Below are 27,657 nucleotides of genomic sequence, written 5' to 3'. Positions count from 1 at the left end.
CTTTCAGGATTTGAAATAGCTCAACTGAAATTCTATCACCTCCACTAGCATTGTTCCTAGTGTTGCTCCCTAAGGCCCACTTGACTTCTCAGTCCAGGATGTCTGATTCTAGGTGAATGATCCCACCATCATGGTTATTTGGGTCAGGAAGATCTTCATTTTGTATATTCCTTCTGTGTATTCTTAATATCTCTTCTTAATATCTTCTGAGTCTGTTAGGTGCATACCATTTTTGTCCTTTATTGTGCCCATCTTTGCATGAAATGTTCCCTTGGTATCTCTATTTTTTTTTTAATTTTATTTTATTTTTAAACTTTACATAATTGTATTAGTTTTGCCAAATATCAAAATGTATCCGCCACAGGAGAGAGAGGTATCTCTAATTTTTTTGAAGAGATCTCTAGTCTTTCCCGTTCTCTTGTTTCCCTCTATTTCTTTGTACTGATCATTGAGGAAAGCTTTCTTATCTCTTGTTAGTATTCTTTGGAACTCTGCATTCAGATGGGTATATCGTTCCTTTTCTCCTTTGCCTTTTGCTTCTCCTTTTTTCCGAGCTATTTGTAAGCCCTCCTGAGATAACCGTTTTGCCTTTTTGTGTTTCTTTTTTGTGGGGCATGGTCTTGATCTCTGCCTCCTGTACAATGCCACAAATCTAAGCCCATAGTTCTTCAGGCACTCTATCAGATCCAAGCCCTTGAATCTATTTGTCACTTCCACTGTATAATCATAAGGGATTTGATTTAGGTCATACCTGAATGGTTCTAGTGGTTTTCCCTACTTTCTTCAATTAAAGTCAGAATTTTGCAATAAAGAGTTCATGATCTGAGCCACAGTCAGCTCCTGGTCTTGTTTTTGATGACTGTATAGAGTTTCTTCATCTTCAGCTGCAAAGAATATAATTAATTTGATTTCTGTATTTACCGTCTGGTGATGTCCATGTGTAGAGTCATCTCTTGTGTTGTTGGAAGAGGGTGTCTGCTATGACCAGTGCATTCTCTTGGCAAAACTCTATTAGCCTTTGCCTTTCTTCATTTTGTACTCCAAGGCCAAATTTGCCTGTTACTCCACGTATCTCATGACTTCCTGCTTTTGCATTCCAGTCCCCTATGAAGAAAAGGACATCTTTTTGTGGGTGTTAGTTCTAAAAGGTCTTGTAGGTCTTCATAGAACTGTTCAACTTCAGCTTCTTCAGCATTACTGGTTGGGGCATAGACTTGGATTACTGTGATATTGAATGATTTGCCTTGGAAATGAACAGAGTTCATTCTGTCATTTTTGAGATTGCATGCAAGTACTGCATTTCAGACTCTTGTTGAATATGAGGGCTACTCCATTTCTTCTAAGGGATTCTTGCCCACAGTAGTAGATATAATGGTCATCTGAGTTAAATTCACCCATTCCAATCCATTTTAGTTCACTGATTCTTAAAATGTCCATGTTCACTCTTTCCATTTCCGGTTTGACCACTTCCAATTTACCTTGATTCATGGACCTAACATTGTAGGTTCGTATGCAATATTGCTCCTTACAGCATTGGACTTTACTTCCATCACCAGTCACATCCACAACTGGGCATTGTTTTTGTTTTGGCTCTATCTCTTCATTCTTTCTGAAGTTATTTCTCCACTCCTCTCCAGTAACATATGGGCATCTACTGACCTGGGGAGTTCATCTTTTTGCCTTTTCTTAATGTTCAGGGGTTCTCATAGCAAGAATACTGAAGTGGTTTGCTATTCCCTTCTCCAGTCACCACATTTTGTCAGAACTCTCCACCATGACCCGTCCATCTTCAGTGGCCCTACATGGCATGGCTCATAGTTTCATTGAGCTAGATGAGGCTGTGGTCCATGGCAGAGAAGGCAATGGCAACCGACTCCAGTACTCTTGCCTGGAAAATCCCATGGGTGGAGGAGCCTGGTAGGCTGCAGTCCATGGGGTCTCGAAGAGTTAGGCATGACTGAGCGACTTCACTTTCACTTTTCACTTTCATGCATTGGAGAAGGAAATGGCAACCCACTCCAGTGTTCTTGCCTGGAGAATCCCAGGGACAGGAGAGTATGGTAGGCTGCCGTCTATGGGGTCGCACAGAGTTGGACACGACTGAAATGACTTAGCAGCAGTAGTAGCAGCAGTGGTCCATGGGGCCATTTTGATTAGTTTTCTGTGATTGTGATTTTCATTTGGTCTGCCCTCTGATGGATAAGGATAAGAGGCTTATGAAAGCTTCCTGATGGGAGAGACTGACTGTGGGGAAAACTAGGTCTTGTTTCGATGGGTGGGTATTATATGATTATAATATGCCCTCTCAATTAATATTAGAATTTTTTGAAGGGTATATTACAAATAAATTAATAAAATGACTGCTACATTTGACGTCTTGTTTTACCTATCCCTCCTGCTCATGACAGTCAAACTTGTCTTCTTAAAATACAGCTCTGACTTCAAAGTTTTTTGATGGCTACTTATCACTACAAAAAAAGTTCCATAGCATGGCACCCAATGTCTTTTTGTATTTGACTCCACATCTTTTTGGTAGCATCTTTCAGTGCACCTCTTGCTGCCTTTGTCACACATTTGCCCTTCCTTTGACAGGCTGTGCATCCCTGTGTCTGTTATTGCCAGTAATGCTTCCACATGATTACTCCACAGATCATGCATCTTTCAAAATCTAGCTCAAATGCCACCTCTTCCATGATGCCAGTTGCAATATTTCCCATTGACATTGATCTCTATTATCTTTTTGCTTCTGTCATATCTATGATGCACTCTTCTAGGATATTTAGTGACAGATGTATCTAGACAATGTTTTCCTCAACTGTGTATCCTTACATTGGCTCACATAGGGGTGGCCGATAGAAGCTCAGAAAACAAAGTCTCCATTATGGAAAATATTACTAAACAATCACAGCATGATTTCCCACTAAATGCACTTCAAGGCACCTCAAGACATTATTTCTTTATTAAGTTATTATTAATAACTACTCTATGCAGTTATTAGCAGTTGATTAAATGAAATCTGCATTCCATCTTTAGCTAAATTTATGACCTCCTTCATAACAAAAGCTTAATGCTTTGGTTAGTTGAAGGGAATTTCACCACACAGACTCCACAGGTGGTTTCCACCAAGGACTAAATTCATTTGGGATAGGATAGAAAGTTAGAGGATTATAGTGGATTATAATGTTATAGCATAATAGCATGTGGAGGAGCTGGTCACATGGAAGAAATCTATTAGCAACAGCAATAAGCTCTTACTGAAGAGAAGCTAGGCTGTCAGATCAATTTTATTTTTTTCTCAAGAAGCGCACCAGGAGACTTTGTTATTTTCTTGGTTTAGAATCCAAGATCAGATAAAGGACTACATCAGTTCTGTGTAAGGCCGTGCTCTGGGAATCTCATGGGCCGGGGTTAGGAGTTAGAGTGTTTCCAAATGTCACAATCCATTTCATTGCTGTGAGGCAAACCTTCATCAGACATGGCTATACGTTTCACCCCTGGGAACAGCAGGTATCTGCAACACATTGAACTCTTTAAGCCATACAGACTGACTAATGTTCACAAGTCAGTTTGGGAAATTACAGAGCCATCAGGGGTTTGTTTGAAGACAAGGTCAGTCTCAAAGGCTTGTCTATTTCTTTGAAACCATTCTAAGGCTATACTGTCCAATACGATGCCCGCTAGCCACACTTGGTTATTTAAATTTAAATTAATTAAAATTAAAACTTCAGTTCCTCAGTCACACTAGCCACATTTTAAGTGCTCAACTAGCAACACGTGGCTTATGACTACCACAATGGACAGAACAGAGAGCATTTCCATCACAACAGAAAATTCTAGTTGACAGCACTGTGTTAACACCTCCTGAAACAGATCTGAACTCCTCTGCTCTGTACTTAGTTTTTGCAAAGGTTTTTGCTTGCGTGTACCAGTTACATTCTTTAGTATTGCCATTATTTATATCATGTAACTATTTTATTTATGTTTCTTTCACCAAAATAAATGCTTTTCTCTTCCGAGGCCTTTCTGTTTAATGTCTTATTTGAGAAAAATATCAAGGAAGTTTTATCCCCTATAATTAGAGGCCTGTGTAGTAAGCAAGATTCTATTATTTATCTTCTGCTGTTTTCTTTATGGTGGTTAATATCGTCCCTGCTTCCTCTGAATTCTTTTTTGTGACTTGCTAAGTTGGCTATGTCCTACATGGTGTTTGAATTTAAATTACCTACCATTTTGCCTTTCTAAGGAAGGTGTAGTGAATTCAGTGATTAAAGGAAGGGACTTTTGGGAAATAATGTGCCATAAGGCTCCTATCTATTCTGTGACATTTTTATTCTTGCCTCTTCTCCCACGTTAAATCAAAGCTATTGTGTATAAGGAGGTGTGTTAAAAATAGGCCACAGAATACAATGTGGCTAAACCTTCCACATTAGTTTTAAATGGGATTCATTTGAAATAACTTTAATTTTGGTTATGGTGGCTATCCAATATAATGCTTATTCTTTGTTACAATTCAAAGTCATATGCTTATTTTATTCCTATGATGATAAGATTAAATTTTTTTTTAAATTTTAAGTAAGGTGAAATATGAATAAACAGAAATAAGATATATTGTAGTATGAGACAGAATCTAACCATTCCTATCCCTATGGCTCACAAATTATCATTTTCCTCGCAATTTCCTACTAACATACCTCTTTGAATAAGGTCTGGACTGGCTACTTAGTATTCATATATTCTCTTTATCCACATGATGCTGAGGCTAAAGACTTGGTGTTTATGTGGGGAAAATGAACCCATACTTTCCTTTTCCAGCTTCCTTGTTGTCACAACAAGCTATCTTAAGAGACAGCTTTAGTGGGGGGTTAATTACATCCCACTAGGGTTTGAATCCTAGTTCTACTCGTCGTGACTGTATGGACCACAAAAATTACTCTATGTTGTTTACTTAAGCTTCTTCATCTTGGAGATGAGTTTGATTTCTGAACCGACATCATTGGATTTTCCCAAGGATTAATAAAAGTCCTTAAAACAATGCCTTTATTTTTCACTCAGGTTGAAAGCCTAAAAAACCCCCTAATTTTCTATGATAAAACTTAAAAAATTCCTAAGGTTTGAATGATTTTGTACTCTCCTTCAAATACATAGAGCCTTTATGAATCAGATTAATGCGATTATAAAAGAGACTATAGAGAGAGTGCCTTTGCCCCTTCTACTACTTGAAGACATAGCCAGAAATCTGGTGCCCATAAGGGGACCTTCACCAGAACCCTACTGTGCTAGCACTGTGGCCTTCCGCCTCCAGAACTGTGATAAATTCCAGTCGTTTATAAGCTGGACTTCCCAGGTAATGCTAGTGGCAAAGAACCCGCCTGCCAATGCAAGAAACACGAGACATAGGTTTGATCCCTGGGTTGGGAATATCCCCTGGAGAAGGAAATGGCTACCCACCCCAGTATTCTTGACTGGAGAATTCCATGGACAGAGGAGCCTGGCAGGGTACTGGCATGTGTCCATGGGGACACAAAGAGTTGGATGCAACTAACGCTTTTACTTTTTTCTTTTATAAGCTACCAGCCTTAAAGCAGCTGGTACAGACTAAGACAATAATTTATGTCCAATGAAATGCACAGGTCTTAAGTATACAGTTTGATGAGTTTTGACAAGTGTATTTACCATATAACTCATTATCAAGGTGTAAGAGATTTCTATCTCCTTGTTAAGTTCCCATAGTGGAAGTGAAAGTCATTCAGTCGTGTCCATCTCTTTGTGACCCCATGGACTATACAGTCCGTGGAAGTCTCCAGGCCCAGAATACTGGAAAGGGTAGCCTTTCCCTTGTCGAGGGGATCTTCCAAACCCAGGGATCGAACCCAGGTCTCCTGCATTGCAGACAGATTCTTTACCAGCTGAGCCACAAGGGAAGCCCATAGCCCCTTCTCCGTTAATCCCTGCCCCTGCCCCAACACACACAAGGTAATCACTGTTTTGAATTTATCACCATAGCTTATTTTTGTCTGCTCTAGAATTTTATCTTAATGGAATCATAGAATATGTATTCTTTTGTATCAAGCTTTTCTCATTTTCTATGAATTTTAATTAGATGTTTCATCTTCTTTTGTTACATCCTTTTCATCCACATTTATGTGGACCACCTGTCTTTAATACATTTAAGAATCACTGGTGGAGAAGTTTGATTTTTAAAGTCCAAGAGTATGACTTGGTGTTTTGGAAATGGCCTTGTAATTTCTAGCTACCTGACCAGGGTAGTTTTGGTAAGTTATGTAAACTCTCTGAACCTCATTTTTCACTTTAATGTGATTTTTGTAATATTAATACTTACCTTCCATGAACTTTTATTAGGATAAAATTAAATTATGTAGATTTCCCAGCACTTGTGGGTATTAAAATTTGCCCAATTCCCTCCCCTTTTAGACCAGTTAAGTCTCACATAAGTAACCAACCAGTCATTTTGGCCTTTTCTGTGACTAATCAGGTACCCATCAGTTACACTGAATATGTGAGTCTGCTTTAATTACTAAGTAGGCTCAAATCTAAGAACCCTGTATGGAACAACTGACTGGTTCAGGATTGAGAAAGGAGGACGACAAGGCTGTTTATTGTCACTCTGTTTATTTAACTTATATGCAGAGCACATCATGAGAAATGCCAGGTTGGATGAGTGGCAAGCTGGTATCAAGATTGCTGGGAGAAATATCAACAACCTCAGATATGTTAATGATCCTACCCTAACAGCAGAAAGCAAAACAGAGCTAAAGAACCTTCTGATGAGGGTGAAGGAGGAGAGTGAAAAAGCCAGTTTAGAACTAAATATTAAAAAAACTAAGATCATGGTATCTGGCCCCCATTGCTTCATGGCAAATAGAAGGGGAAAAGGTGGAAGAAGTGGCAGATTTCCTCTTTATAGGCTCTAACATTCATTGCAGATGGTGACTACAGTCTTGAAATAAGAAGATGACTACTTCTTGGTTGGAAAGCTATAACAAGCCTAGACAGTGTGTTAGAGAGCAAAGACGGCATTTTGCAGACAAAGGTCCATATAGTCTAGGTTGTGATCTTTCTAGTAATCACTTATGGTTATCAAAGCAGGACCATACAGAAGGCAGAGCACCAAAGAATTGATGCTTTCAAACCCTGGTGCTGGAGAAGACTCTTGAGAGTCCCTTGGACAGCAAGGAGACAAAATAAGTCAGTCTTAAAGGAAGTCAACCCTGAATTCTCTTTGGAAGGACTGGTGCTGATTTGGTCAAATGACGTGAACAGTGGACTCATTGGAAAAGACCCTGATGTTGGGAAAGATTGAAGCCAGAAGAAGAGGGTAACAGGATGAGATGGCTGGAGAGCATCACCAATGCAATGGACATGGACCTGGGCAAACTCCAGGAGACAGTGAGGGACCAGAAGGCCTGGCGTGCTGCAGTCCATGGGGTCGTGAAGAGTCAGACACAACTTAGTGACTCAACACAACAGGCTCAAGTCAAGGTTGTTTTCTTACATAATTACAGCTTTTATTTTTATTTGCTCATTTATAATTTACAGACTGGGCTTCCTTGGTAGCCACCAAGGACAGTAAAGAATCTGTCTACAATGTAGGAGATCTGGGTTCAATACCTGGGTTGGGAAGATATCCTGGAGAAGGGAATGGCTACCGACTCCAGTGTTCTTGCCTGGAGAATTCCATAGACAGAGGAGCCTAGCAGGCTACAGTCCACAAGGTCACAAAGAGTTGGACGTGACTGAGTGACTAACACAACAGCAATCATTGTTTCCATGTATTAACTTATTTAATCTTTATTACACCAGTTATTAAAAATAACTGCTATTGTTTTATTTTACAGATGAGGAACCCAAGACTCAATGTGGTTAAGTACCTTGTCCAGAATCATCCAAACACTTCATGGATTTTAACACCAGACCTCTGGGTAATAAAGCTTCCACCTTTCATAGAGCAAAGCTGTGTCCCCTGGGCTGAAGACAAGAGAGAGCCAAGACCCTCAAGTCTTGCTACCATCACATTGCACTCAGGAGAATTTTCAGAGCACCCTGGGGACCCAGGAGCTGTCCAGGCAGATGTGAGCATTATCCAGAGCTCTCCATGTGCCTTCTGCCTTCAGCACAGGTGGTGCTTGGCTGTGAATTGACTATGGTCCAGTTGTTCCTTTGTTTGTTCATTCATCAACAGGTGTATGTTACTCTTGCCATTTATGTGACTATTATATGCCAGAAACTATTCTGGGCACTGGAAATTCAGTCATATACAAAATAGACTAAAAAAAACTTTGCTTTAATGGAGCTTACATTCTAAATGGGGAAGATAGGCAGTTAGTGAATGAACAAACATATCTGTTTATTTAATTACTTTAATGTTGGGGTGTAGTAAGTTCCTTGAAGATAAAAAAAAAGTAGGGAAGAGGAACCTGGAAAGCATGGTATTTGTTTTTTTAAATATGGTGGTGAGGAAAGGCCTTGCTGATAAGGTGAATGAGGTAGGGAATGAGCCACACAGATATGGTGTGGGGTTGAGGTTTGAGGTGTTCCTGGCAAAGAGTAAACCCAAAAGCACCAAGGTAGGAGAGTGCTTGTTGTCTTCTAGGCACAGTCAGGAGCCTGGTGAGCCTGGATAGGGCAAGAGAGGAGTAATAAGGGACCAATCATGATGGGCCTTATTTGACATTTTAAGGATTTGAGCTTTTATTCTGAATGAGATGCAAAGCCTTTAGAGGAGTCCAAGCTAGGGAAGCACATGATTGGACTCACATTCTTAGAGGATCATTCTGGTTCCTGGGGTGAGAAAACAGCATAGGAAGGAAAGGATGAAGGCAGGGAGACCAGTTAGGAGGTGATGGCAACAATTTTCTAGATGAGAGTTGATGTTGAAGGTCGTGAGACTGTTTAGATTCCGGATATGATCTGAGGCTAGAGCCATCAGAATTTGCTGATAGGAGGGCTGTTGTTTGTGAAAGTGAGGTTAAAGTGATACCATGGTTTTTGTCCTGAGCCATTGGAAGGGTAGAATTTCTATCACTTAAGAGAGAGGAACAGATTTGGGGAGGGACATCAGGAGTCTGTGGAGAAGTTGAACTAGAGATGAGTATTAGATATCAGGGGGAGATGCTGGGAAGCAGAAGGTTGTGTGAGTCTTGAGTGTAAGGACAAGGTCTGGGATGGATATACAAATTTTGGACTGTGAGAAAACAGGAAGGATTCAAAGCTAGAGGCTAGATGAATACCTGAATGGTGTGGGAGTGTAGACAGAAAAAAGAAGTTCAATTTGAGTTTCCTTGTAACTGATGAAAAACTTAGTTAAAATGAAAACCTTATCTCAATTACAGAAAGGTTATTGGAAAGGTTTTATCCCTTATTACTATTTAATATTTCCATGACATTTCTCACTTATTCCTCACCCACTCTTTTTCCTTACTAAAGAGGTTCTTACTTATTTTATCATTATAGCAACCAGCCCTGCAGGCCACTTTCTCTGGCTCCCTCTCAGATTAATGGGCACTGAAGTTACTATTGGTCTCTTTGAAACTTCTGTCCTCTCTTTCTGACATTAGAAATTAAAGGAAGCCAAGGAGACACTAAAATAAATACTATATATTCTATGGACTCAAGGGCCTTATCAATATGAAGAACAGAACAGTTTTAGTTTGAAAAACATTCCCTCTTCCAATGAGAAATAAAGATAAGAAACATTCTAACTGTTTTAATTCTTGACTTTGAAAATTGCCTTCATTTTGTAAATGGAGAAACAAAACCCTATTTTATTGAAATGTGAATGGGTAGAAATAATCCTTTCACTACTCTAGATGTTATCATGTAATTCTTATATTGTTTGTGAAAGTCACTCTGAGAGTAAAGATGAAATGAGATAAAATATCAGGAAAGATTTTGTTCCAGTTACTATGGCTGCATAACAAATTACCCAAAATTGAGTGGAATAAAATAGACATTTATTATGCTCTCGAATTCTGTGGGTAACAAATTTGGGCAGGACACAGCAGGGCTGGCTTCTCACTCCATGTTGCCTGGGGCATAGCAGGTACAAGACATGAAGCTGGGAGCAGGAATCACAAAGGTTCATGCACTCAACTAGCAGTCGGTACTAGCTGCCTCTCCATTTGTGTTATCTCCATGTGGTCTCTCTGCATAAACTAATTTGGCCCTATTTGCAGCATGGTGGCTGGGTTCTAAGGGTGAGTGTCCTGATATAGAGAGGCAGGTAGATGCTGTCTCTTTTGTCTGGCTTAACCTCAGAAACTTCTTTTGGTCTGTTGGTAGGGGCAGTCTCAAGCTCGCCCAGTTTCAATGGAAGGAATAGAGGTCCTGCCTTTCAGTAGGGGGAGTGTCAATCACATTGTAAGAGGAGCATATGGAATGGGATATATAAATTGTTGCATTCATCTTTGGGAAAATACAATCTGCCAACGATTTAGTGACTATCAGGAACATGAGCTATTATATTCAAAGAATTATTGAGGAGGGAAGTAGAGAAGAGATAAACACCTTTAAGAAGAGATTAGAGGTTAATTTAAGAACTTTGACATAAGAGATTAGAAGTTGACATAAATTCCATCAGTAATTTTAGGAATGTTTCATTCTTTTTTTTTTTTTCCTTTCTGTTTTGCAGGCTGAAAAATGTTGCTCCAGGAGAAGGTCTGTCTACATCTATATCTCAGGTTTACAGTCTCATTAGGATCATATTGGTACAGTTTGCTGGTGACAAGCTTCTCAGTAGGCCACAGGGAAGTGACATAATGGTAAGATGCAAACAGTCACTGAAGGCCCTTAGGTGTTTGCAGGCAGCACCCATATGAGAAATGAGAGAAGCTTTCCTATGAGGCTGCTCTACTCCCTGACAAAAGACCAGTGAATTCCCTGACCACTCTGTTCTTAACTTCCACCAATTTCCCTGCAGACATATACAAAAAGAATCAGGCTAAATGATACCCTTTACCTTTGTAGTTTTAGATCTGGGAGAAGTCAGCACCATGAACCAATTTTTAGTAGAAATTGTTGTCTTGATCCAGGTTAGAGGATAGTTTGTAAAGGTTTATAACCTCTAGATAAAGACGGAGAGGGAAATGACATAAATAATTGGTGTTGTGGAAGCTCATGGTAAAGAAAATGCAAATATGTAGGTGAATTTGGGGAGTTATTTGGAACGATTTCAGATTTTCAAGCAGTGTATATGCTAGGGGGACAAACATCAGGGTGATGTTTTCTGACTTTGCCCATATACTATTGAATCAGAGGAAGTTCTAGGTTTCACATCAGCCCTCATGAGTAAGGTGACACAAAGCAAGAAGAAAGCTTAAAAAAAAAAAAAAAAAAAAAAACAACTACTAGGTCATAAAATACTAGAATTGATCTCAAATCTTAATGCAGTTTAAATGGACCAGATTTTTGCAATTTTCAAAGTACCAGACAGCTGAGACTGAACTTTATTGATTAGTTCTATTTTAATGAGCCCTTGACTGTTGGATGGCATCACTGTCTCAATGGACGTGAGTCTGAGTGAACTCTGGGAGTTGGTGATAGCCAGAGAGGCCTGGCATGCTGCAGTTCATGGGGTCGCAAAGAGTCGGACACGACTGAGCGACTGAACTGAACTGAACTGACTGTTGGAACCTTGGGATGCTGAACTATTGAAGTCCTACAAATGTTGGGATTTAGCTGCATGGGTGCCGCATAAGCAGAGGCATCTATGGGAAAAGTGGGTGCTATGAGAGCATTGCAGGGTCCAAGTGGACTTGGTAAAGACCAGGAAATGTTTGGATATCAAGGGAAAATGAGGGAACAAAGAAAAGAGTTTCCCTAGGAATGGGTAATTTCATGCAGGCACTATGGAAAGGATTTGGAAGGAAAATAGCAGTGGGGGAGTGGGTTAAGGGTGAAGAAGGCCAGGCCAGTTCTGAAATAAATTTGAGAAAGAAAAGATGACCTGGGTGGATGGGATACTTACATTTTTAATTCTGGGCAGTAACATGAAATTTGGGTAATTTAATCTTTTTAAAAAGTAATTTTTGTATTAGGGTAAGACTCTATGTGGTAGAGATTTCACTAGCATTAGCTCACCTTCTCCTGTTCACTTCTCTTCTTGGCCCACGGAGATTACTCTTGTCCATCTGTCTTCTATCTGGATGGGGCCATGTAACTGGTCTGACCTGTAGGCTGTGGGCAAAAGTAACATGTGAACCAAAGTATCTAATTACTGCTATAAGAACCTCTACTTCTCTCTTCTTCTGCCAGAAGAATCTGAAATATTCCAAATGATGGAAGCTTCACTCTTTTGGATTCTGGAGTGAGGATGACATGGACTAGAGACTCCTCAACCATAGCCCCATTGATATAAATGGACATGTTGCATGAGCAAGAAATAATTGTGTTAAACTACTGGAGCTTGGGGGTTATTACCTCAGCATGGTCTAGTCTATCATTAATGACACAAATCAGATGTGCAAATACTGTAGTATTATCGACTATAATTTTTTTTTTCATTTTTCTGTCAAGTCTACATCTTATTGGAGGTTGACAAGGGGATTTAAGTGTGTCGATTAATTATAATAGTCTCGTTTTTAGAAAAAAATATTACTGAATTGGCCAAAAGTTCATTTGATTTTTTTTCTCTAAGATGTCTCTGTAGCTCTTAGCTTTTTTTAATGTCATTCAAAACAATTTTGTTAATTATATTGTGACAGTTGTCATATCAGCATACATTAAAATTTTATATCAAAATTGAATTTTTGTGTAGCTATTTTAATATTGAAGATGGAATAAAAAAGCAACATTTTGGCATGCTTTATTATTTCAAGAAAGGTAAAACAACAATTGAAAAAGATTTGTGCAGCATATGGAGAAGATGCTGTGACTGATCAAATGACACAAAAGTGCTCTGTGAAGTTTCATGCTAGAGATTTCTCACTGGAAGATGCTCCATGGTTGGTTAGACCAGTTGAAATTGATAGGGATCAAATCCAGGTATAAATTGAGAACAATCAATGTTATCCCACATAGGAGATAGCTGACATACTCAAAGTATCCAAATCAAGCATTGAAAATCATTCACACCAGCTTGGTTTTGTTAATCACTTTGATGTTTGAGTTCCACATAAGTTAAGCAAAAAAAAAAAAAACAAAAAAAAAAACCAAAAAAAACCTTCATTGTGTTTTCGCATGTGATTTTTTACTTAAACATAATGAAAATGTTCTTTTAGAACACATTGTGACAGGTGATGAAAAGTGGGTACTGTACAATAATGTGGAAGGGAAGAGATCATGGGGCAAGTGAAATGAACCACCAACAACCACACCAAAGGCCAGTCTTCATCCAAAGAAGGTGGTGTTGTGTACATGATGGGATTGGAAGGGAATCCTCTATCATGATCTCCTTCCAGAAAACCAAATTATTAATTCCAACAAGTACTGTTCCAAATTAAACAGACTGAAAGCACCACTTGAATGAAAAGCATCTGGAATTAGTCAACAGAAAATGCATAATCCTCCATCAAGATAACACAAATGGCATATTTCTTTGATGACCAGACAAAAACAGTCATATTTGGTAGAGAAGTTCTGATTCATCTGCCATATTCATCAGACATTGTACCTACAAATATCCACTTATTTGTTTTTAAAAAACCTTCTTAATGGAAAAATTTCCATTCCTTGAACAAGTATAAAAGGTACATGGAACAGTTCTTTCCTCAAGAAGATAAAAATTTGGGGGAAGATGAAATTATGAAGTTGCTTGAAAAATGGCAGAAGATAGTGGAATAAGATGGTGAATACATTGTTTAATAAAGATCTTAGTGAAAATGAAAATAAAATGTGTCTTTTTACTTAAAAATCCAAACTTATTCCACCAAACTCAAGTTTATAAAGTAGTCTTCCCCAATCAACATAGTATCTAGATATAGAAGACAGCTCATTCATCTTTATGGCAGAGGGGAAGAAAGAGTTTTATGCTTTTTCTGGTGACTGTGTTGACTTCACTGAAGAAGTTATTGGCTAAGACTCCAGCTGACTCAGTTTTTCCCAGGTTTTCCTAGGTTCTGCAGATCCTCAGGTCTTGACTAAGTCCCACCTAGTAAGTAGCCTGGCCAAGGATATCCACTCCCAACCCAGTCTCTACTGGGGAGTTATGGCCTTTCCATGGAAGGGCCATGCAGACTAGAAAGTCTTTACCCTCAGCTACATTTTTGGGTCCCCACATTGGCCTACTGAGAAATATGTATGCAGGTCAAGAAGCAATAGTTAGAATTGGACATGGAACAACAGACTGGTTCCAAATCAGGAAAGGAGTATGTTGAGGCTGTATATTGTCACTGTGCTTATATATGCAGAGTACATCATGTGAAATGCCAGGTTGGATGAAGCACAAGCTGGAATAAAGATTGCTGGGAGAAATATCAATAACCTCAGATATGCAGATGGCACTACCCTTATAGCAGAAAGCAAAAAAGAACTAAAAAGCCTCCTGATGAAAGTGAAAGAGGAGAGTGAAAAAGTTGGCTTAAAACTCAACATTCAGAAAACTAAGATCATGGCATCTGGTCTCATCACTTCATGGCAAGTAGATGGGGAAACAATGGAAACAGTGACAGACTTTATTTTGGGGGCTCCAAAATCACCACAGATGGTTACTGCAGACATGAAATTAAAAGATGCTTGCTCCTTGGAAGAAAAGCTATGACCAACCTAGACAGCGTATTAAAAAACAAAGACATTACTTTGCTGACAAAGTTCCATCTAGTCAAAGCTATGGTTTTTCCAGTAGTCGTGTATGGATGTGACAACTGGACCATAAAGAAAGCTGAGCACTGAAGAATTGATGCTTTTGAACTGTGGTGTTGGAAAAGATTCTAGAGAGTCCCTTGGAGATCCAACCAGTCAATCCCCAAGGAAATCAGTCCTGAGTATTCATTGGAAGGACTGATGCTGAAGCTGAAACTCCAGTACTTTGGCCACCTGATGGGAAGAACTGACTAATTGGAAAAGACCCTGATACTGGGAAAGATTGCAGGTGGGAGGAGAAGGAGATGACAGAGGATGAGATGGTTGCATGTCATCACCGACTCAATGGACTTGAGTTTGTGCAAGCTCCAGGAGTTGGTGATGGACAGGGAGGCTTGGCGTGCTGCAGTACATCGGGTCGCAAAGAGTTGGACAAGATTGAGTGACTGAAATGAACTGATTGGCCTACAGGCACATCTGAATCACTTTAAAAAAAAAAAATTATTTGTTGAGGCTAATTACTTTGCAATACTGTGGTGGTTTCCACCACACATCGATACAAATCAGCCATGGGTGTACACGTGTCCCCCCATCCCGAATCCCCCTCCCATCTTCCTCCCCATCCCATCCCTTCAGGTGTCCCAGGGCACTGGCTTTGAGTGCCCGGTTTCATGCGTTCAACTTGGACTGGTCATCTTGCCTCATCTTTGTCTTAGATTTCTATCCTTTCCTGTCTGTTCCCACTGCCTGAGCTAAAGATCAGAGAGACAGGAATGCCTGGGCCCTTATAGGACCAGAAAATTCTTCCTCCTACACATTCCCCTGCCCCCAGTCTTTTCTTTTTCCCTCCAGATGGGGTATGACTTGCCCTTTCAGTCTGATGGGGACTTCCTCTAAATCACTTCCTTCTCATCTGTAGGTATCTTTGTTCTAAGTGGCCTTGCCTCCTTCATTAAGGCATTAAGCCTTGTGACTTGGCCTTAATGGTGAACATGATTAATAGGGAGAATAAAAAAAAAAAAAGCTTAGGCTTACATTCAAGGTAATTACATTAGCATTCATAAAGCACTTCTTCCTTGGAAATTCTGCCTACTCTCCTGACATTATTGACATTTGCTGGCTCACTTGGAGGAGAATCCAGCGGCCTTCAGTGTGTGGTAAGAGATGTGGAGAGCCCTGGTGTCAACCCTCTTGGTTCAGGTTGGTGGACTGACTCAGGGAGCTGCTTCTACTCTGTGAAACACTATATATAAAATTTTTGCCTGCTGCAAAAAATAAACTGAATTTAACCTCCAATTCCCATAGAAACCCTAAGAGAAAGACAGTTTTTCTGGTCTGCCAGCTAGCTTGTTTTCCTAAGCACATAGACTAATTTCCTTTAGGGTCTTACTCATCATGGCTTATTTTAAGACCAGCAAGGTTTGAATAAGTAAATGCAGACTTTAATTTTTTTTAATTTACTTTTTGTCATATCTTTTGTCTATGCATGGAGATTTTGAGTGAATTTTGCCTTATTAAGAGAAATTTTCATTTTTGTCTAATTGTGTACCTCTCTTATGGGATGACCACATAAATTTGATGCCCAGAGATCATTTTAAGCTGAACTTCAGGGAGTCTTGTTGCTTTTGAGCCTCAAGAATGGTTTGTCTTTGAGACTCAGTTCTTCTTTATGAAAAATAATGATTAATCATGAGTTTTCACATTCTTTTTTTAGTTTGTTGCTGAATAATTTTAGCCATGCATGATCTTGTATTTGTTGAATTCATGATACCTGTCTTTTATCTCTCCACCAAACAATCAAATCATGCTTCAGGAGTATGACATATGTCTTCCTTGCTGAAAATTTGTGCTAGAGGGAATTGCTACATTTCTCTCTGGTGTCAGGGACAATACAGAGGAAATTCTCTTTCTCTCTTTAGTTGTAAGATGTTGGGAGCATGTTCATGAGCAGATGTATAGCATTTGGACAAGTAACGCATCCCTGAAAGTTGCCTCTTGGTTTCAAATCCTATGACCTTATTTATTTGTGGTGGACAGATTTGTGTCTACTTCTTACTTGAGCTACTTATATGGCAGCTAGTTCCTGTAGACTTTAATCTTTTCATGCAGAGGAAATTAGACTGAGACCTTCTCTGGGTTCATGTCATGATCACACACCTCTAGTTTTTTACCCTGTGATTTCTCTGATATCACATCATTGAATACTGCTCTGCACTTAAAACCCCCCAATTCAGAGGAATAAATTTGCTCAAGCCACATTTGACCAATGGGAGAGAAGAGCAGATGTACTCACCTGCATCCTCAGAATGGAAACTTCTGAAATAAGGCTCCTTGGAAGGTCCTAGTAGATCAAGAATTGGCTGCTCATAGTAAAGACCAACCTAGTAACACAGCCTTGTGTTGGCCTTGTCTTCTTGTTTGGCTTTTCCTGTCCTGCAGTCTTGCTTTATAGGAAATGTATTCCAAGATAACCTATCTACAAGGAAGTTTTTTACCTCGGGTTCTGCTTTTGGGGGGATGCAAGGCTAAGATAGTATTCTTCTTTATAAAATAGGAGCTAGTGTTTTCTCATTGAAGCCTACCAATAGAGTCAAACATATAGAGAAGAAGCATATGAGAGTTTGTTGAATGTGTGTGTGTGTGTGTGTGTGTGTGTGTGTTGTTGTTCTTCAGTCTCAGTCATGTCTGACTCTTTGTGACCCCATAGACTGCAGCACGCCAGACTTTCCTGTCCTTCACTGTCTCCCAGAGTTTCCTCAAACTCATGGGCATTGAATCAGTAATGCCATACAGCTATCTCATCCTCTGTCATCCCCTTCTCCTCCTGCCTTCAATCTTTCCCAGCATCAGGGTCTTTTTCAATGAGTCAGCTCTTCGAATCAGGTGGCCAAAGTATTGGAACTTCAGCTTCAGTATCAGTCCTTCCAGTGTATATTCAAGGTTTGATTTCCTTTAAGATTGACTGGTTTGATTTCCTTGCAGTCCAAAGGATTCTCAAGAGTCTTCTCCAGCACCACAATTCAAAAGCATCAATTCTTTGGTGCTCAGCCTTCTTTATGGTCCAACTCTCACATCTGTACATGACTACTGGAAAAACCACGGCTCTGACTAGATGGACCGTTGTCTGCAAAGTAATGTCTCTGCTTTTTAATATGCTGTCAAGGTTCATCATAGCTTTTCTTCCAAGGAGCAAGCATCTTTTATTTTTTTTTAATTTTTTTTAAACTTTACATAATTGTATTAGTTTGGCCAAATATCAAAATGAATCCGCCACAGGTATACATGTGTTCCCCATCCTGAACCCTCCTCCCTCCTCCCTCCCCATTCCATCCCTCTGGGTCGTCCCAGTGCACCAGCCCCAAGCATCCAGTATCGTGCATCGAACCTGGACTGGCAACTCGTTTCATACATGATATTTTACATGTTTCAATGCCATTCTCCCAAATCTTCCCACCCTCTCCCTCTCCCACAGAGTCCATAAGACTGTTCTATACATGAGTGTCTCTTTTGCTGTCTCGTACACAGGGTTATTGTTACCATCTTTCTAAATTCCATATATATGCGTTAGTATACTGTATTGGTGTTTTTCTTTCTGGCTTACTTCACTCTGTATAATAGGCTCCAGTTTCATCCACCTCATTAGAACTGATTCAAATGTATTCTTTTTAATGGCTGAGTAATACTCCATTGTGTATATGTACCATGGCTTTCTTATCCATTCATCTGCTGATGGGCATCTAGGTTGCTTCCATGTCCTGGCTATTATAAACAGTGCTGCGATGAACATTGGGGTACACGTGTCTCTTTCCCTTCTGGTTTCCTCAGTGTGTATGCCCAGCAGCGGGATTGCTGGATCATAAGGCGGTTCTATTTCCAGTTTTTTAAGGAATCTCCACACTGTTCTCCATAGTGGCTGTACTAGTTTGCATTCCTACCAACAGTGTAAGAGGGTTCCCTTTTCTCCACACCCTCTCCAGCATTTATTACTTGTAGACTTTTGGATTGCAGCCATTCTGACTGGTGTGAAATGGTACCTCATAGTGATTTTGATTTGCATTTCTCTGATAATGAGTGATGTTGAGCATCTTTTCATGTGTTTGTTAGCCATCTGTATGTCTTCTTTGGAGAAATGTCTATTTAGTTCTTTGGCCCATTTTTTGATTGGGTCATTTATTTTTCTGGAGTTGAGCTGTAGGAGTTGCTTGTATATTCTCAAGATTAGTTGTTTGTAAGTTGCTTCATTTGCTATTATCTTCTCCCATTCTGAAGGCTGTCTTTTCACCTTGCTAATAGTTTCCTTTGATGTGCAGAAGCTTTTAAGGTTAATTAGGTCCCATTTGTTTATTTTTGCTTTTATTTCCAATATTCTGGGAGGTGGGTCATAGAGGATCCCGCTGTGATGTATGTCAGAGAGTGTTTTGCCTATGTTCTCCTCTAGGAATTTTATAGTTTCTGGTCTTACGTTTAGATCCTTAATCCATTTTGAGTTTATTTTTGTGTATGGTGTTAGAAAGTGTTCTAGTTTCATTCTTTAACAAGTGGTTGACCAGATTTCCCAGCACCACTTGTTAAAGAGATTGTCTTTAATCCATTGTATATTCTTGCCTCCTTTGTCAAAGATAAGGTGTCCATATGTGCGTGGATTTATCTCTGGGCTTTCTATTTTGTTCCATTGATCTATATTTCTGTCTTTGTGCCAGTACCATACTGTCTTGATAACTGTGGCTTTGTAGTAGAGCCTGAAGTCAGGTAGGTTGATTCCTCCAGTTCCATTCTTCTTTCTCAAGATCACTTTGGCTATTCGAGGTTTTTTATATTTCCATACAAATTGTGAAATTATTTGTGCTAGCTCTGTGAAGAATGCTGTTGGTAGCTTGATAGGGATTGCATTGAATCTATAGATTGCTTTGGGTAGTATACTCATTTTCACTATATTTATTCTTCCAATCCATGAACATGGTATATTTCTCCATCTGTTAGTGTCCTCTTTGATTTCTTTCACCAGTGTTTTATAGTTTTATATATATAGGTCTTTAGTTTCTTTAGGTAGATATATTCCTAAGTATTTTATTCTTTCCGTTGCAATGGTGAATGGAATTGTTTCCTTAATTTCTCTTTCTGTTTTCTCATTATTAGTGTATAGGAATGCAAGGGATTTCTGTGTGTTAATTTTATATCCTGCAACTTTACTATAGTCATTGATTAGTTCTAGTAATTTTCTGGTGGAGTCTTTAGGGTTTTCTATGTAGAGGATCATGTCATCTGCAAACAGTGAGAGCTTTACTTCTTCTTTTCCAATTTGGATTCCTTTTATTTCTTTTTCTGCTCTGATTGCTGTGGCCAAAACTTCCAAAACTATGTTGAATAGTAATGGTGAAAGTGGGCACCCTTGTCTTGTTCCTGACTTTAGAGGAAATGCTTTCAATTTTTCACCATTGAGGATAATGTTTGCTGTGGGTTTGTCATATATAGCTTTGATTATGTTGAGGTATGTTCCTTCTATTCCTGCTTTCTGGAAAGTTTTGATCATAAATGGATGTTGAATTTTGTCAAAGGCTTTCTCTGCATCTATTGAGATAATCATATGGTTTTTATTTTTCAATTTGTTAATGTGGTGTATTACATTGATTGATTTGTGGATATTGAAGAATCCTTGCATCCCTGGGATAAAGCCCACTTGGTCATGGTGTATGATCTTTTTAATGTGTTGTTGGATTCTGATTGCTAGAATTTTGTTAAGGATTTTTGCATCTATGTTCATCAGTGATATTGGCCTGTAGTTTTCTTTTTATGTGGGATCTTTGTCAGGTTTTGGTATTAGGGTGATGGTGGCCTCATAGAATGAGTTTGGAAGTTTACCATCCTCTGCAATTTTCTGGAAGAGTTTGAGCAGGATAGGTGTTAGCTCTTCTCTAAATTTTTGGTAGAATTCAGCTGTGAAACCGTCTGGACCTGGGCTTTTGTTTGCTGGAAGATTTTTGATTACAGTTTCAATTTCCGTGCTTGTGATGGGTCTGTTAAGAAGTTCTATTTCTTCCTGATCGAGTTTTGGAAAGTTGTACTTTCCTAAGAATTTGTCCATTTCTTCCACGTTGTCCATTTTATTGGCATATAATTGTTGATAGTAGTCTCTTATGATCCTTTGTATTTCTGTGTTGTCTGTTGTGATCTCTCCATTTTCATTTCTAATTTTATTGATTTGATTTTTCTCCCTTTGTTTCTTGATGAGTCTGGCTAATGGTTTGTCAATTTTATGTATCCTTTCAAAGAACCAGCTTTTGGTTTTGTTGATTTTTGCTATGATCTCTTTTGTTTCTTTTGCATTTATTTCTGCTCTAAGTTTTAAGATTTCTTTCCTTCTACTAACCCTGGGGTTCTTCATTTCTTCCTTTTCTAGTTGCTTTAGGTGTCGAGTTAGGTTATTTATTTGACTTTTTTCTTGTTTCTTGAGGTGTGCCTGTATTGCTATGAACTTTTGCCTTAGGACTGCTTTTACCATGTCCCACAGGTTTTGGGTTGTTGTGTTTTCATTTTCATTCGTTTCTATGCAAATTTTTATTTCTTTTTTGATTTCTTCTGTGATTCGTTGGTTATTCAGCAGCGTGTTGTTCAGCCTCCATATGTTGGAATTTTTAATAGTTTTTCTCTTGTAATTGAGATCTAATCTTACTGCATTGTGGTCAGAAAAGATGCTTGGAATGATTTCTTTTTTTTTTTTTTAATTTACCAAGGCTAGCTTTATGGCCCAGGATGTGATCTATCCTGGAGAAGGTTCCATGTGCGCTTGAGAAGAAGGTGAAATTCATTGTTTTGGGATGAAATGTCCTATAGATATCAATTAGGTCCAACTGGTCTATTGTATCGTTTAAAGTTTGTGTTTCCTTGTTAATTTTCTGTTTAGTTGATCTATCCATAGGTGTGAGTGGGGTATTAAAGTCTCCCACTATTATTGTGTTATTGTTAATTTCTCCTTTCATACTTGTTAGCATTTGTCTTACATACTGCGGTGCTCCCGTGTTGGGTGCATATATATTTATAATTGTTATATCTTCTTCTTGGATTGATCCTTTGATCATTATGTAGTGACCATCTTTGTCTCTTTTCACAGTCTTTGTTTTAAAGTCTATTTTATCTGATATGAGTATTGCTATTCCTGCTTTCTTTTGGTCCCTATTTGCATGGAAAATCTTTTTCCAGCCCTTCACTTTCAGTCTGTATGTGTCCCCTGTTTTGAGGTGGGTCTCTTGTAGACAACATATGTAGGGGTCTTGTTTTTGTATCCATTCAGCCAGTCTTTGTCTTTTGGTTGGGGCATTCAACCCATTTACGTTAAGTATGACCCCGTTTCCATTTACTTTATTGTTTTGGGTTCGAATTTATACACCGTTTTTGTGTTTCCTGTCTAGAGAATATCCTTTAGTATTTGTTGGAGAGCTGGTTTGGTGGTGCAGAATTCTCTCAGCTTTTGCTTGTCTGAAAAGCTTTTGATTTCTCCTTCATACTTGAATGAGATCCTTGCTGGGTACAATAATCTGGGCTGTAGGTTATTTTCTTTCATCATTTTAAGTATGTCTTGCCATTCCCTCCTGGCTTGAAGAGTTTCTATTGAAAGATCAGCTGTTATCCTTATGGGTATTCCCTTGTGTGTTATTTGTTGTTTTTCCCTTGCTGCTTCTAATATTTGTTCTTTGTGTTTGATCTTTGTTAATTTGATTAATATGTGTCTTGGGGTGTTTTGCCTTGGGTTTATCCTGTTTGGGACTCTCTGGGTTTCTTGGACTTGGGTGATTATTTCCTTCCCCATTTTAGGGAAGTTTTCAACTATTATCTCCTCAAGTATTTTCTCATGGTCTTTTTTTTTGTCTTCTTCTTCTGGGACCCCTATGATTCAAATGTTGTAGCGTTTAATATTGTCCTGGAGGTCTCTGAGACTGTCCTCATTTCTTTTAATTCGTTTTTCTTTTATCCTCTCTGATTCATTTAGTTCTACCATTCTATCTTCTACCTCACTAATCCTATCTTCTGCCTCTGTTATTCTATTTGTTGCCTCCAGAGTGTTTTTAATTTCACTTATTGCATTATTCATTATATATTGACTCTTTTTTATTTCTTCTAAGTCCCTGTTAAACCTTTCTTGCATCTTCTCAATCCTTGCCTCCAGGCTATTTATCTGTGATTCCATTTTAATTTCAAGATTTTGGATCAATTTCACTATCATTATTCAGAATTCTTTATCAGGTAGATTCCCTATCTCTTCCTCTTTTGTTTAGTTTGGTGGGCATTTATCCTGTTCCTTTATCTGCTGGCTATTCCTCTGTCTCTTCATCTTGTTTAAATTGCTGAGTTTGGGGTGTCCTTTCTGTATTCTGGCAGTTTGTGGAGTTCTCTTTATTGTGGCGTTTCCTCACTGTGTGTGGGTTTGTACAGGTGGCTTGTCAAGGTTTCCTGGTTAGGGAAGCTTGTGTCGATGTTCTGGTGGATGGAGCTGTATTTCTTCTCTCTGGAGTGTAATGAAATGTCCAGTAATGAGTTATGAGATGTCTATGGTTTTGGGGTGACTTTGGGCAGCCTGTATCTTGAAGCTCAGGGCTGTGTTCCTTTGTTGCTGGAGAATTTGCTTGGTATGTCTTGCCCTGGAACTTGTTGGCCCTTGTGTGGTGCTTGGTTTCTGTGTCAGTATGGAGGCGTTTGATGAGCTCCTGTCAATTAATGTTCCTTGGAGTCAGGAGTTCCCTGGAGTCAGGGTTTGGACTTAAGCCTCCTACTTCCAGTTATCGGTCTTATTTTTACAGTAGTTTCAAAACTTCTCCTTCTATACAGCACCATTGATAAAACATCTGCGTTAAAGATGAAAAGTTTCTCTACTGTGAGGGTCACTCAGAGAGGTTCACAGCATTACATGGAGAAGAGAATTGGGAGGAGGGAGTTAGAGGTGACCCAAATGAGATGAGGTGGAATCAATAGTGGAGAGAGTGGGCTAGCCAGTAGTCCCTTCCTTATGTGCACTCCACAACTGGACTGCTCAGAGATGTTCACGGAGTTATACAGAGAAGAGAAGAAGGAGGCAGGAGACAGAGGTGGCCAGAAGGATAAAAGGGGGAAATGAAAAGGAGGGAGACAGATCCAGCCAGTAATCAGTTCCCTAAGTGTTCTCCACCGTCTGGAACACACAGAAATTCACAGAGTTGGGTAGAGTAGAGAGGGGTTAGGGAGGAGATACAGGCGACCTGGTGGAGAAAACGGAGAGTCCAAAGGGAGAGAGAGCAGTCAAGCCAGTAATCTCGTTCCCTAGTGAAAAATGGGTCCTGAAGATTGGGTTTTTAAAGGTACAAAATTGGTAACAAATACATAAAAGCAAAAATTAAAAATCTAAAGTAGAGTTTGGAATTTCAAAAATGCGATGTTAATGAAAAGAAGAAGGAAAAGAAAGAGAGAAAAAACGAACAAAGAAAAACAAACAAGGTTGCGAAAATTATAAAGAAACTACAGGTACAAAATTGATAACTAATACCAAAAAGCAAAAATTAAAAATCTAGAGTAGAGTTTGGAATTTCAAAAATACAATGTTAAAAAGAAGAAGAAGAAGAAAAATAAAGAGAGAAAACAAACAAACCAACAAAAACAATGTCACAAAAATTATAAAGAAAACTCAGGTACAAAATTGATATCAAATACCAAAAAGCATAAATTAAAAATCTTGAGTAGAGTTTGGAATTGCAGATATATGATGTTATATAAAAGAAGAAGAGAAAGAAACAGAGGGGAAAAAAAAGAAAAAAAAAGTCACAGAAATTATAAAAAAAAACTATATGTACAAAATTGATAACATATACCAAAAGGCTAAAATTAAAAATCTAGAGTAGAGTTTGGAATTTCAAAAATACGATGTTAAAGAAAAGAAGAAGGAAAAGAAAGAGAGAAAAAATGAACAAAGAAAAACAAACAAGGTTGCGAAAATTATAAAGAAACTACAGGTACAAAATTGATAACTAATACCAAAAAGCAAAAGTTAAAAATCTAGAGTAGAGTTTGGAATTTCAAAAATACAATGTTAAAAAAAAGAAGAAGAAAAATAAAGAGAGAAAACAAACAAACCAACAAAAACAATGTCGCAAAAATTATAAAGAAAATACAGGTACAAAATTGATATCAAATACCAAAAAGCATAAATTAAAAATCTTGAGTAGAGTTTGGAATTGCAGATATACGATGTTATATAAAAGAAGAAGAGAAAGAAACAGAGGGAAAAAAAAGTCACAGAAATTATGAAAAAAACTATAGGTACAAAATTGATAACCTATACCAAAAGGCTAAAATTAAAAATCTAGAGTAGAGTTTGGAATTTCAAAAATACAATGTTAAAGAAAAGAAGAAAAAGAAAAAAAAAAAACACCGTCAAAAAATTATAAAATATATATATGAAATTTACTGAAGAAGAAAAAAAAATAGGGTCTTTTTTTTTTGCAAAGTAATAGTTATAAAAGTGAAAATTAAAGGACAATAGAGGACTTAAAATATTTTTTTAAAAAATTTAAAAAAAAAAAGAAAAAAAAAGAAAGAAAGATTGATCGTAAAAATAGTAAAAATATATCTAGGTCTTTCTCTGGTTTTGTTGTGAGTATTGTGGGTTCAGTTCATTTTTGGCTAGTTCCTTGGTCTGACTTATATTTCTCAAGATCTATAGGCCCCTTCTTATGCAGTCCGTAGTAACCACAGGGTTTTAATCTATGGCCTGTAGCTTCCAAGGCATTTCCCTCTGTTATAGCTTCTTCTGTTTGCTGGTCTCTTCAGTGTCTGGTTCCCGCCCTGACACAAAGGGGACGGTGGAGGACACTATTTTTTTTAATTTTATTTGAGCTCACTGTTCAGCAGCGCTGTGGGGAGGGAGGGAGGGATGCTGCAAACAGATAACACTGGCGTATTATCTGAGGCTTGCAGTGCCTCAGCCACACTGGGTCTGTCCCCGCTCACGGCGCGTGTAGCCTCCCTGCCCACACTGCTCGGGCTCTAGGTTGTTCCGCCGGGAACAATCAGAGGCCGGCCCTGGGCTGAGCTCCCAGGTCCAAGCCGCTCAGGTTCAGGCACTCGGGTAGTCCTCAGAGGCGCAGACTCGGTTGGGCCTGCGTTTTGTGCTCTTCCCAGATCCGAGCAGATCAGGTGATGTGTTTGGCAGGCGCCAATGCTGCGACTTATCGCCTCCCCGCGACTCGGTTATCTGGGTGTAAAACCGGTGCACCTTCTCAGGCAGATGTTGACCGTCCAGACCCCCAAGAAGTTTTAGTTAGCAAAGAAGCCTGCTTACAGTTTTATAGATAGTGTCTCTCTTGGGCTGCGATTGCCCCCTTACGGCTCTGGCTGCCTGTCACCGGCGGGGGAAGGTCTGCAACCGGCTATCTCTGTTCAGTCCTTTGTTCTGTGCGCGGGCCTGGCAGTGTCTTAGGTTAGGGCTGGCTTTTCGCGTGGTAGATATCCCACAGTCTGGTTTGCTAGCCCAAATTATTTCGCTCAGATAGCGCTCAGGACATTCAGGCCGATTCTTACTCTAAGGGACACAGCCCGCGCCGCGCTTCCCTGCCCAGCCCCCGCTTGCTAATGCCGTGTGCAGGCGTCTGCACTGCTTCTCCGCTGGGGGAGTTACCATAGGGCTCACAATCTGCGATTTTTAATTGTTTATTTATTTTTTTTCTCCCTTTTATGTTGCCCTCTGTGCTTCCAAAGCTCGGCACAGATTCGGCAGTGAGAAGGTTTCCTGGTGTTTGGAAACTTCTCTCTTTTTAAGACTCCCTTCCCAGGATGGAACTCCGTCCCTCCCTCTTTTGTCTCTTTTTTTGTCTTTTATATTTTTTCCTACCTCCTTTCGAAGAGTTGGGTTGCTTTTCTGGGTGCCTGATGTCCTCTGCCAGCATTCAGAAGTTGTTTTGTGGAATTTACTCGACGTTTAAATGCTCTTTTGATGAATTTGTGGGGGAGAAAGTGTTCTCCCCATCCTACTCCTCCGCCATCTTGGCTCCTCCTCCGCAAGCGTCTTTTAATTTCATGGTGGCAGTCACCATCTGCAGTGATTTTGGAGCCCAAGAAAATAAAATCTCTCACTGTTTCCATTGTTTCCCCATCTATTTGCCATGAAGTGATGGGACTGGATGCCATGATCTTAGTTTTTTGAATGTTGAGTTTTAAGCCAGCTTTTTCACTTTCCTCTTTCAACCTCATCAAGAGGCTCTTTAGTTGCTCTTTGCTTTCTGCCATTAGAGTGGTATTATTTGCATATCTGAGGTTGTTGATATTTCTCCTGGAAATCTTGATTCTAGCTTGAGATTAATCCAACCTGGCATTTCACATGATATACTCTGCATATAAGTTAAATAAGCAGGGTGACAATATACAGCCTTGACATACTCCCTTCCCAAATTTGAACCAGTCTGTTGTTCAATGTATGGTTCTATCTGTTGCTTCTTGACCTGCTTACAGGTTTCTCTGGAAACAGGTAAGGTGGTCTGATATTCTCATCTGTTTTAGAGTTTTCCACAGTTTGTTGTGATCCACACAGTCAAAGGTTTTATTGTAGTCAATGAAGCAGAAGTAGGTATTTTTTTCTGAAATTTCTTTGTTTTTTCTATGATCCAACAGATGTTGGCAATTTGATCACTGGTTCCTCTGCCTTTTCTAAGTGCAGCTTATACATCTGAAAGTTCTTGGTTCGCATACTGCTGAAGCCTAGCTTGAAGGCTTTTGAGCATTACTTTGCTAGCATGTGAAATGAGTGCAATTGTTTAATTAGCAACTCCTGATGGATACATTGTCAAAATAATTAACAGATGGATGTTCAGGGTATTAAAAGGAAAGGGAGTTAGAGAAACACCTTCTTAAGTAAAGTTATGCCCATTCCAAATCTAGAGCCTCATG

The 27,657-nt window shown here is 39.1% G+C and overlaps 1 long non-coding RNA gene across 1 annotated transcript; it reads right to left on the bottom strand.

Moving 5' to 3' along the window:
• Positions 1-7,562: 7,562 nt before the first annotated feature.
• LOC129644185 (uncharacterized) lies at positions 7,563-26,776 on the bottom strand. Its single transcript, XR_008710770.1, has 3 exons — positions 26,606-26,776; positions 12,097-12,192; positions 7,563-8,634 (listed from the first exon to the last, which is right to left on the bottom strand). It is a non-coding gene; the product is annotated as an uncharacterized LOC129644185 (long non-coding RNA).
• Between the last annotated feature and the right edge of the window lie 881 nt (positions 26,777-27,657).

Source organism: Bubalus kerabau, chromosome 2 (assembly GCF_029407905.1).
Source record: "Bubalus kerabau isolate K-KA32 ecotype Philippines breed swamp buffalo chromosome 2, PCC_UOA_SB_1v2, whole genome shotgun sequence".
Lineage (NCBI taxonomy): Eukaryota > Metazoa > Chordata > Mammalia > Artiodactyla > Bovidae > Bubalus > Bubalus kerabau.
This window is presented reverse-complemented; position numbering and strand designations above follow the sequence as displayed.